Below are 12924 nucleotides of genomic sequence, written 5' to 3'. Positions count from 1 at the left end.
CCTTTTTCCAATAATAAAAAGGACATAATGATCAAGTCAGTGTGTATAAGCCTGATGACTCTGCTAAGATTTTCAATTTGTGAAACAAAATTGGTGTGGGTGTGCTCGTACTTCCTGGCTGCTCCAAGTGCAGGATTTATTGCTCTACCTTATGTTTTTAACTCCTGCTATGGATGGAGGAGGCATCTCTTTCTTGGAATATGCATTAAAGTATCTTCTCTGCCTCTGAGCTTCCTGGAAAACAAGATGTAGCTGAAGGAGCTGTTCCTTACTCTGTTTCACCTAATGACAGGCAGTATTTCATAGATTATTCCAATGCTGGAGAAAGAAGGATGAAGGATTTTAGTGGATGCAAGGATACAAAACACAGATGGCTATTAGTGGAAAGAGTTGCTTACTCCCTTGGGAAAATTCAGTGACATCATTGAATCATCTCTGTGACAAAATAAATAAATAAATAAATAAATAAATAAAATGCAAATCCAGTCTCAGAAGAAAGTGTCATGCTTTGATATAATTGCTCAAATGCAAATACAGACTTAAACCATCTCTAGGCTCTGCTGAGTCCAGCAAGAGATAGATACTAGTTCATACAAATGAAGATCAGATCCAAAGATCAGCCCAGTGGCCAGAGGGAAGCAATGGATAGAGGCAAACCTTGTTCCTCACAATTTTAAAAGTGTGTATCAAAGACCAGTGAAAACAGAGTAAGCCCAATGACCCCACTGGGCTCTGCCAAGCTCCTCATTTCCATGCTGCTCCATACAACTGCTGAAGTACTGGTTCCATCCCAGGAACTGGGCCCTGGAACAAGTTTTCCTGAGTTTAGAGACAAGTTAGTATTTTTAGTCAGCTTTGTTTTCTTTGAATTTCATCAATTGCAAATGTTTTGTCTGTAGGGAAATAAACAAATACTCTGAGTATTTGTTGATGTCTCTGGATAAGAGAGTGTGAGAAAGCTGCACAGACTGTGGTCAATGAGCTGATGCAAAAGGTGCCTCCTCTTCCTCCCTGGCTCTTACCAGAGCTCTGGCTGTCCTTGGAGTCACTCCCTGAAAAGGTTAAGTGTCATCTGGAAAATGGGTCAGCTAGGTGCTTTAGGTAGACATCACACAACGTGGCATTGGTGAAATGTCAAAAACATTTGTGTAAGTGTGAAGTGCAACTTGTAGAGAGCCAGTAAATGGGGGCACAGGAGAAGCTCAGGCTCAGTTTCAGAGCCCAGTTTGCATGGAGCTGTTTAAGCAAGAGACACTTCCAGTGCTGGGCAGTGCCCTCCTACTGTGTTAAATTACCTGGAAATTTGATGGTGTGACTTTGTGCTTAGCTGGGCACTGAGTGCTTCTGAAAGTCCAATTTTCCTGTTACCCTTTGAAGCCTTGGGGAATGAAATCACCAAAAGTCCTGTGAGGATTAACATCTTCCTCCCCTGTTCAATGGTCAAGAGTCAGAGTGTGTAGCTGGAGCAAACACAGCCCATGCTGGAAGTGACCCTGCCTCTGTCCTGATGCTGCCACTGAGGAGCATCTGCTGTGGCTGAAGCCAGGTCAAGGAAGAGCAAAACTTTGCTTCAACCAGCATGCATTTGCAAGCAGGAGATGCTGGTGCTCACATTTGCTTTTAGACCATGCAAGGCACATCACCAGCTTGGAGACGAGCCCTCCCTGGGGCGCGCTGAAGTGCTGGGCTGGCTCTGTCCTTTCTCTGGATTTCTGTCAGAACACTGGCTGGTGATTCGAGGCTGCTGTCAGTGTAAGCAAAAACTTCTGAATTTGTCTTGGATACTAATATCTGCAGTAAATCCCCAAATGTATCAAATCAGCTGTGGCTCAGTTTCTGTGCCCTCTTGCCCTTACCCAGAGTTTCTGATTGCTCCTGGTTCTGCACAGAAAAATGGGGTTCTGCAGCCTGCTAAAACACTGCTGGACCCCCAAGGCACAGCATGCCATGTTCCTGCTCTCCCCTTTTCAAGGGCAGGATCCGAGGCATGGAAAAATTGCCTTCCCTAACTCTCTAGAACAAAACTAAGGATAAAAAAAGAGACCAGGAAACATTATCTCTTCATGTACATACCTGGAAAACTAAAGAATGCTGCTGGAACTGTGTTTCAGTTGTTCAGATGTGACATTCACACACACCTTTCTGCCATCTGAAGAGCACTGGCCCATGTCTAGAACATTCCATGCACAGCAGAGTCCCTGGTGGAAGGAAGAAAAGCTCATGGAAATACTCTTATTCCTCCTGTGTGGCCAACACTGGTGGGCTGCCTTCTCCAGTCCCTGTGCTCAGGAACTCTTTGATTAAACCAAGCCATGTGCTGCACCAGCTGTGTTTACTAGAGCAGCTGTGGCTTGCCCTCTAAACTAGTTCTTAGATGTTGTCAGCTGTGTTTGTACAGATATGGAAACTTCATGTGGCAAACCATTTGCCAAATACCCTGTGAATTCAGCTATTTTCCCTGTGCTGAGATAATACTGGTATTACCTAGTTTAAAACTTCAACACATCTGTATGACAGTGCTGCAGAAAAATCCTCAGCTAAAAGTTCAGCTTTGAAAGCAATTCCTTGGCAAGCAGAACACAAAGAACACCCTGCCTAGTACCTTTGCTTTTGAGGATCACAAATCAAAGCCACTCTCTTGTTCAGCCACTGCTATTTTGGGAACAGTCCCCTTCCTCCTCCGAGGGGGAGTTCACAAGCAGCAAGAGGCAGGAGGTCACATCATCCTGCGTGCTGCAGGCAGGGTGGAGGGAACACAGCACCTCTGAAGTAACTGAATTCATGTATTTTCATTACCTGCAGCCCCTAAATTCAACATGTTAGCAATGCTTGACACAGCAAGTGTGCCACAGGCAGAAGCATTCAGGAGATACAGAAAGTCTTGCCCATTATTCCCTCTGGATCCTCCTAGGACATGGATAACTGACACCCCAAACCCAGATGGTGCTGAGACAGACTTGTGGCCAAAGAGCACTGATGGCACAGGGGGATCTCAATTATTACTGCACACCAAGGCCTTTTCTGCTTCCCCTGCTGCCCCTAGCCAGTCGATGGGGAAAAGGCAAGAACAACAGGCAGGACCAACACTCAGGGTCAAAAACGTGCCTGTGCTGCATCCTGCAGGAAGGAATCTGTGATCATCATGGATTACAGACAGAATGAGAATCAGCTCATGATTCTGCTGCAAAATACCAACTGGAGAGAGTGCAGAGGGCAATGAGATGAGGTCTCAAAATTGCTCAGGAAAAACAGGGGACAGAACAATTTAGACTAAGGAAGGTCAGACTAAGAAGATCAGGTACAGATGTAACAAAGGGGAAAAGCAGTGAGCATGAACATTACAGGACTCTTTTCAGAGACATTTAGACATGCTAAATACCAAACTCTCTCAGGATTATGCTCAAAATCACTCACCCTACTACTGAAAACAGATGCATGTCTTAAATTACAGCCAAACACTCATACAACAAAATGGAAGCATCATCTCAGAAGAAGCAAGAGCAACTCAAATCACACCTCAGGATCTTAACTCCAACTCAAGCCACATCCATGCAAATGATTCCAACAGGACTGCCCCATTTTATCCAAGTGAAAAGAACAGAGCAATCCTGCTCACCTGCAGCAAGAGGCAGTCTCATTGTACATCCCACATCAAGTACCTCCCAACAACTTACTGGAACACCATGGTTAAAAATTTGAGCAAGCAGTTGTCCGGGAATTTATCATTCCAATAACATTTGTGGTACAGAAGTCAAGCATTAATAGACCTGCTGCAGTGTAAAAGAGCAGAAAGCCTCAGACCTTCAGTTCAAAGGGAATAATAACTTAAAGTCTTTCTGATCAGGTGATGACCCGCAAATCTGCACTTATTCCTTCATTCTGCTGATTTCCAAGACAGTCAACCAGAAAAATCTCATGATAAGCAAAGCAGATGGTTACAGGATACACAACAGAAAAACCACACAGCTGTAGTAAGTGTATAGTGATCCTTTCCCAATATGCTTCTTAATAATTGCAACAATTTATATTTTTCTTGATGTTTTGGTTAGACCAGATCCCAGAAAGAGTGAAATCAAGGAAAATCTGCTGATCTCAGGCACTTTGGACTAGATTCTACTGAAGTGATTTGTGTTTCATTCTGCTTTGCAGTTTAAACTCGTGGTAATCAAAGCACTGGTGACACTATCAGAAAGACAATGTGGCATTTCCACACCATTCCACCAGTTTATAAAGGGCTCCATGAAGAAGTTGACCTATTCTCAGTCAAAATATAAATGCCAAAGTTGCAGGATTCTCTCTTTCCATTACTGTCACCTTGACAGTGAAAAATACTGCAAGCATTGCACTTAAAACATCATCAAGATCAGATGTATTTCAAAGGAAATCTTCTCTTTCAGGGTGGATTCTTCAGTTCTGAAATGCAATGAATCTTATGCAACTTCTCCTCACAAATGTGACAATACTGGGGATCAGGACTCACTTTAAAGAGGGAAGGACTATGAAAACGCTGGGGAAGGGCAGGAGCACCAGGCACTTGGGATGGGTGGGGATCTTGGCCACGGGCTGGTTGGGGCAATGAATGAGTTTTGGATCAGAAAACAAACAAACAAACAAACAAACCAAACCAAACCAAACCAAAACAACCCCAAGAATTTATATCAAAGTGTGTTAAGGTCCCTAAACTTCAGTTATTGCTTCCATTTCCCAAAGAAGGCACCTACATGCAGTGATAAGTGACAGCACAAAACCCTTAGATAGATGCATAATAATTTATTAATTACCTCTAATATAGCAGAAGCCCATGGACATAGATGTGGTACAAGGAAACTGTCATGAATCACTACCACAGATCAAGAAACATCTGATTTTTTGCTTCCTCTTCTCACTCATTCAGTTTTTTTAATTTCCTATTCTTTCATCTCACGGTAGCAATGCTGAATACTAACAAGATGTATGTATTTAACTGTGCTCAGTAACTCACTCCCATGCTAATTAATTCAGGTTCCAATATATGCATTTTGTACAGGTTTGATAAATCCCTCTTAAATTCATAATCTGAGCCCAAATCTTCTCCCAGGGCAGATGGAACCACTCAGCATCCAGCCATCTCTGCCTGTGATATCAGTGCAGGCATTAATTAAAAAGTAGGTGAGAAAATCAATCAAAAGATAACAAACAGGCCAGATGACCCATTACCTGTAGCCAGTATATATATGGGATTCTAATCCAATTAATGAAGCTTTCAAGCCAGTAAACCAATTAATTTTAAAATGCATTTCAGTCAAGATGAAAAACTACTTTGTCTTGTGCTTTTTTTTTAAGGTGCACGATGAAAAAGCCACAGAAGACAATAGAAAAACATTTTCTTCTTGTTTTTTGTTTTTTAATGACACAAATGCAGTGATTACTTCTAGGTGATATGCACCAGAAGTCTCCAGGCAGTTTATATACAACTTTAGCAGTAGTTAAAGTACCTCAAATACTTTGAGAGTGATGTTAGCAGACTGTTTTTCTGCTGTTATTTGCTTTCATTCCAATACATTAAACTATGAGACAGAGGGAATCTGCCATGGTCCCACTGTGTTCTCCTTGATGCTTTGCCATTCACAGATGCCAGAGACTTATTTTGGGTTATGTTACCATTTAAAAAAATATGAAAAAACCAGAGTGATGAAGCAAAAAAAGCTCTTCACTATAGATGATTAAGTGAAAGTATTGAAAAACAGGATAGTGTGTAATTAGACATAATATGTATCCAAGCAGATATTCAGAGTCTTCAGGACAGTACAACAAACAAGAAGCAAAACCTGCCCAAATACACCAAGAGTCACCATCAGTTTGGAGTACCAGAGGGTAATTTCATTCTACATCACTAAAAATGGTTGTTAAATTGTGATGTATTTCATTCTCCCGAGCATTTTTCCCCCAGTTTTTCAGTTTGCTTTTTCTATCAGGGAGAACAAAAATAGGAGAAGAAAGGAAAATGGGAACAAAAAAAAAATTCTGTCTCATGCAGCATAAAATGTATTTCATAGTAAAAGCACTCAGGAATCAGAGGAGAAGAAAAAAAATCCTATTTTTATGCCAAAGCCACCTCATAAAATAATAGTATAAGAATTGCCTGTATTCATAACCTCAGTTTCAGCAGAAAAGCTGCATTCATAAAAATAAATATTGGGTGGTAGGGCTGGATTTATCACTGGAATCTGCACACTGCCATAAAGAATGTCCTCTATTAGTGACAACAGCTGTTGGTTTAATAACCCTAGAAAAGATCATTAAATTCCTTCAAATTTCCCATAAACAGATGGAAGGAATGCAAAAGTGTGAAAACATATGGGAGAACATATTGGAGTGCAGCAGCTCCTGGAGCAGCCAGGGATCCCAGCAGTGCAGCCCCCAGCTCCAGGACCCCAGGGCTGGAAATGGGGAAATGCTGGAGGGGAGAGGATGGAGCAGGCTGGGTGCTCGGGGTGCTCACCCCACCTTCTCTGCAGCTCCTTCCCACTCCATCTCTTGGCAAGTTCTTTGCACCCAGAACTTCAGGACATGCAAAATTTTAACTCGCAGAGGAGACCTTTCCCCCGAGAGCTGGGGCAAACCCGTGACTGTGGATCACCTCTAGAACAAGAAAAATTCATTTTTGGAAAGGGGAATTTCCCAAGAGCTTGAAAGAGAAACCACAACAGGTCCCGGATGAAATGTTTCCTGTGAGACATTTTTGTCCTGTCTGCAGTAATTCGGGACCCCCGGGACAGAGTGCCCTCTCCAGAGGCACTGGCATTGAAAACAAGGTTAATTAACCCTTCCTGACCACACTGCGTGTGGCCCAGCCAGGAAAGCAGGAGCACTGCTCAGGGAGTGTCTGCTACACACAGAAACATTTCCATTTCTTACTCTTTAAAAATCGTCTGCAATGGATTTTGTGAACTTTTATTTCCCAGTGAATGCAATTCCCCCTCAAGCAAACTGACAGGCAGTTCATGAGCCATCTGCAATAAGTTGCACCTTCCTTGTGTACACAAATAACTGGAAGTTTGCTCCTTCAAAAGATGCTTTTTCTCCAGCAAAACCCAGTTACAATATTGAGCTATAAATCTAGGCCTTGTCTCATTGTTTATTTATGGTAAATTTTCATAAACAAATGGCTCCTGCCTCCTCTAAATTGATAGCACAAAATGAACAAGTTTATCAAAGTCGTTCCAAACATAACACAATCATGGTTTTGTAAATCCAAGTCAGGCACGTAATTATTGCAAATAATATTTCCCACATTACTCACTTGAGCAGGAATGCATTTCAGTGAAACTTGGCTAATAATTGACCATTCTGAAAATCCATCATTGCAACTCAACATCCCACTCACACACAGGGTGACTCTCTCCCCAGAATTGGAAGCTGAGCATGAGCCTGTACACTGTGTGTGCCCAGCTCTTCTTTCCAGCTGAAACTGGAGCTGCAGCAGTGGAATCTCACCAGGGACCTGCCCCAGAGCTGCCCTGGAAGGCTGGGAGAGCCTTTCCCAGCTCAGAGCTCTGCAGCCAGCACAGGGCTCCCCCAGGCTCTGCTGCACCTGGGCACCCGCAGGTGACACTGCAACAGGGGCCAGTCTCACCTTACCAAAGCAATCCAGCTGTTTTAATTACTTCAGTGCTCTTCATGCACAGGACTGGAACAGAACTGTTAAAGCTGAATCATTAATCATTTGAGCTAGATCAATAAATAATTATCTGTGCAGTACCACTGTGCTCATAAGCAGAACCTTCCAGACACACTGGAAATAAACAACAGCCACATGGACTTGTGCAAGAAAGAAGGCAAACAGACATTCCTCACAAAACCTACTTTTTTTCCTAAGTGAAGTGCCAGAGCTGTGAAAGGATAATTTATTCCAAAAACAATTAGAGGCTTTTGAAAATTTTATTACATCAAGAGCATATTAATAATTACCATAGCTGGTGTTATTTCTGCACTATAATTTTAAAACTGACCAGACATAAACAAGGGCACACAAACATGAGCAAAATGATCATGACACACCAAGAAGCAGTGATGTGGGTCTTGACCTGTGTAGGAGTTTTATGTAACAAATTTCCTGCAATAATCTAAAAGTTATGAGAAAAGGAGGAACAAACAGTAGGCATCCAGTCGCTGCCACCATTAAACTCCATTTGAATGCCCGTGACATCTTGGAGAAATGCCTGTTTAATTATCTCCTAATCAGGAGCCCTCCCACTCCCTCACATCTCAGCTCCCCTCTTCCTCTCAGACACCTCTGGAAATTGGAGCTTTAAGGAGGAACAGCAAGCCCTGCAAGATTTTAAATGAAAATTGCAAGATGTGTCAGCCCTGCTACCTGAGCATTTTCCTGTTTCCACAACTGAGCCCTGTGTGCTCCAGCACAGTGTCAGCCCGAGACAGGCACCAAACCAGGCACAGCCTCCCACCCTGCAATGCCCCATTTCAGGGACAGACACACAGGTCCTTTTTTCAAGAGGAACCTTGCTCCAGGTTCAGCATGTTTCCAGGACTGAAATTCTTACATAAGATTAGGAAAACAAAAGTAAACAAAATAACCCCAATGCTCCCCTAATAAAATCTGCATAAGATAATGCAAATTTTATAGTGCATGAAAAGAACAATAAAGTTCAAGCTCTTGTAAAAATCAATGATTCTCCTATTTCAAAAGCTTCTGTGCAAACAATATTTTCTTGAACTAATACAATACATTGAAGTGAAAGTTGTAATTTTACTATAATTGCATCAATAGAGCAGTCACATTCCTCCACACAAAACTCTGACCATGAAATTTTAAAGCATGGTTCATAAATACAGGAATAGAGAACAAAACAGCTTTTTTTTTTTTCTTTTTTTGTTGGTTTTTTTTTTTTTTTTTTTTTTAATAATTAAACAGCAGCTAAATTGCATTGTAGTTGATTGGTAAATTGCTTTTTTAATGAGATTTAGTCACTAGGAAATGGCTCTTTCCTTCAATACACCCACTGTGCATTGGGGTCATTTAAAGAGCAAATTGCCTTCCAGGGCTCTCCCGTGGAGATTGAACGTTCTGTAAGAAAAGTGTCTTCAGGCAGCAGAGGAGCCACAGCCCAGCCAGGCTGAGCTGTGCTGGCAGGGCAGGGCAGGGCAGGTGTGCACCTGGGCAGGGCAGACACAGGTGTGCACTCGGGGCAGGGCAGGGCAGGTGTGCACCTGGGCAGGGCAGACACAGGTGTGCACTCGGGGCAGGGCAGACACAGGAGTGCACTTGGGGCGGGGCAGGGCAGGTGTGCATTCGGGGCGGGGCAGGGCAGACACAGGTGTGCACCTGGGCAGGGCAGGGCAAACACAGGTGTGCACTCGGGCAGGGCAGACACAGGTGTGCACCCGGGGCAGGGCAGACACAGGTGTGCACTCGGGGCAGGGCAGACACAGGAGTGCACTTGGGGCGGGGCAGGGCAGGTGTGCATTCGGGGCGGGGCAGGGCAGACACAGGTGTGCACCCGGGGCAGGGCAGACACAGGTGTGCACTTGGGGAGGGGCAGGGCAGGGCAGACACAGGTGTGCACCTGGTCAGGGCAGGGCAGACACAGGTGTGCACCCGGGGCAGGGCAGACACAGGTGTGCACTCGGGGCAGGGCAGGGCAGGGCAGACACAGGTGTGCACCCAGGCAGGGCAGGGCAGGGCAGACACAGGTGTGCAATCGGGCAGGGCAGGGCAGACACAGGGCAGGTGTGCACCTGGGCAGGGCAGACACAGGTGTGCACCTGGGCAGGGCAGGGCAGACAGAGGTGTGCACCCAGGTAGGGCAGGGCAGGGCAGGTGTGCACCTGGGCAGGGCAGGTGTGGGGGCACAGGGGGCACGGGGGGAGCCAGCAGTGTCCCAGGAAATGAGCTCACACCCTCTGAGCTCTCTGGCTGGTGCTGGGGGGGATCAGGGGCAGAGCTCCAGCAGTGACCCCAGCCTGGACAGTCCAAATGGGCAGAACAATGTGAGAGAAAGCACTGGAGTATCTTTTTCAAGATGCACAAATTGTTCAGACCTAATGTACTACTAGGATTTATAGAGTGTGCAAAAAGATAAAGTAGCCTTTCTTCAACACTACAAAGGCCATTGAAATATTTGTTTTCAAGGATATAGGAAACAGCCTAAAAGAAATCTTGTCCAGCTACCTTGAGAGCACTGAGTAAGCACATATTAAATGCAAATTATCGTTTCAAAATCATTAGTTAAAGGAATTTTTCCAAATGCTACAGGAAAAAAGATTTTGAAGAATCCCGGTTATTGCAAACAATCTATTATGTACAACAACACAGCATTATACAGTTAAGTCAGATTTTTAGTGTTTAGTTCCCAAGATTTCTATTGATGTGACTTGGACTGCAATATAAACAGCAGTGATCGCAATCATTTGTCGCTGCCATAGCAACAGAGAAAATTAAAAGGGCAAACACTGAAGCTGAAGTGGCATCACAGTTGCAGCTTATAATTGCCTGACAGTAAAATGTTGTGTGCAGGGTGTATGTATCTGTGAAGCAGGTTTGCTTGCAAAGATCAAAGTCATTTAGGTCAGGTTCTGGAATCAAGAATGAGCACCAGCTCTTCATTTCTCTACAGTTCCTTCTCTCTTTTTTTCTCTCTTTCATGTAGGTAAATTTAACAAAAAGAGTTCAGAGCAATCTCACAAAGCTTTAAGTTAGGTCTCCATTCTCCAGGCTTCTAATTTGGAACTCAGATATAACTATTATAGGCCACTTCTGTTCTGAGTCCCCACTATTTATGCAGTTGCATGATACCAGTTTCCACAGCCCAGGGATGAATTTGTTTCTGCCCTGCTGCCTCTGGAAGGTTTGCTGTCCCTTGGAGACATTTCTGCCTGCCTTAGCCCACTCGCTCTCCCCTGCTGGCTACTTGCACTTTTGCTGCATTTATTTCTAAATTTCAGTGACATGTTCATATACCATAGGATGGTATATGTTGCTCCTGATCATCTATCTAATAGTTTGTTTACTTTTTGCAGGGTTTTTTCTAAATAATTAAAAAAGTACTTGAGCTCAAATTTCTGCCAATGTGACTCAAGACATCCAGAAAGCTGTTCAGCAGCAAATGAAGAGATGTCAGTCATGAGGTACTACACAAGTTACATAGTTTGGTATGGCTCATAAGATATCTACTGTTTGTTTTAATATGCTTAGGCCGTGTAGGGGCTTTGTGTTGTCTCAACAGATGACTTTTACCCTCTGGATTATTGAAAATCCACGCCATAGAAGAAAAAAGTAAGACAATGAGATTCTGCACTGTCTTTTGCAACAGAGCCACTGTGAAGCAGCAGTGGGCAAATTCAAAAATAGGTCATTCAGCTTCTCCCCATCAGCTCACTGCAGGGTATATTGTCAGTTTAATTTCCTCATTTAGTTCCTTCTGCTTCCCATAACACTGCTTTCGAATCACAACAGTGTCTGGGAGTAGGATATGCCAGCTGGCTTTGCAATGTTTTGTGTACACATGAAAATCCTGCCTTCAAATGAGATTAACCTTTGAGCAAAATTAATATACACACAGCATAGTGAAGAGCAGTTATCAGCACACAGCACCTAAGAAATTGAGAAATACAATGCGTCCTTCATTCTGGTGTTTCAGAGATTGGTGTTAAAATTGTCAATACAAAAAAAAAAATTGTTTAAAAAAATACTGCATGGAGAGGCATGTAGGTAAGGGTTTAATAGGGAAGGAGGGTCATACAGAAATGGATTGCCTCCCACCACTGCCAAAGTATAAAAATACGTCTTAAGCTTCAGGGTAAAACTCTGAAATCCCAGTGTATTTGAAACCTCAGCAGTGCTTCAGGAGCATGATGCCATATCCTCTGAGTACCTGTCCAGGTAAGGCTGAGCTTCTTTTCTTGCACAGAAATGTATTTTTAATCTGATAACAGTTTTGTGCTTGGTAGGTACAGCCTATGTATTTCTTTTTTTTTTTAAGAAACAGGCAGTAGCAACACAAGTCCTCAGAGCCGGGCCGAAGGGCGCACAGCGGTCCCGCTGCTCTCGGTGCCCGGCCGCGACCCGGGGCGAAGCGCCCCGGGGCTCTGCTGCCATCTAGTGCCGGGGGAGCGCGCGGCACCGGGCTCACCGCGCCTCGGAACCGGCAGCGCGGCTTCTGCGCGGGCCCCGCGCGGTACCGGCCCGCCGCCTCCTCCGGGACCGGCCCGCCGCCGCCTCCGGGACCGGCCCGCCCTGCGGGACCGGCCCGCCGCCTCCTCCGGGACCGGCCCGCCGCCGCCTCCGGGACCGGCCCGCCGCCTCCTCCGGGACCGGCCCGCCCTGCGGGACCGGCCCGCCGCCTCCTCCGGGACCGGCCCGCCCTGCGGGACCGGCCCGCCGCCTCCTCCGGGACCGGCCCGCCGCCTCCTCCGGGACCGGCCCGCCGCCTCCTCCGGGACCGGCCCGCCCTGCGGGACCGGCCCGCCGCCTCCTCCGGGACCGGCCCGCCGCCTCCTCCGGGACCGGCCCGCCCTCCGGGACCGGCCCGCCGCCGCCTCCGGGACCGGCCCGCCGCCTCCTCCGGGACCGGCCCGCCCTCCGCCTCCCGGTCCCTTCTCCCAGATGCTGCTGCCTGTGACCCACTGGGACCCGGCGCTATGGATCCCCGAACCGTCCCGCGCCGGGCTGGCCACGGTGCCGGTGTCACCGACAGCCACACGGTGCCGGTGTCACCGACAGATACACGGTGTCACCGACAGCCACACGGTGCCACCGACAGCCACACCGTGTAACAGCGCTGGAGTGTGCAGTGCTGTCAGGTAGCAGGGCTGGAGTGTGCAGTTCAAATAATCCATGTTATTACCATGTACTCACTTATTTCAAGACCAGAGTCCTGTAATTCAAAACTAGGCATACCCCGTATTTCTCATTTTGGTGCCTTT

The sequence above is a fragment of the Erithacus rubecula genome (assembly GCF_903797595.1).
Source record: "Erithacus rubecula genome assembly, chromosome: 22".
NCBI lineage: Eukaryota > Metazoa > Chordata > Aves > Passeriformes > Muscicapidae > Erithacus > Erithacus rubecula.
This window is presented reverse-complemented; position numbering follows the sequence as displayed.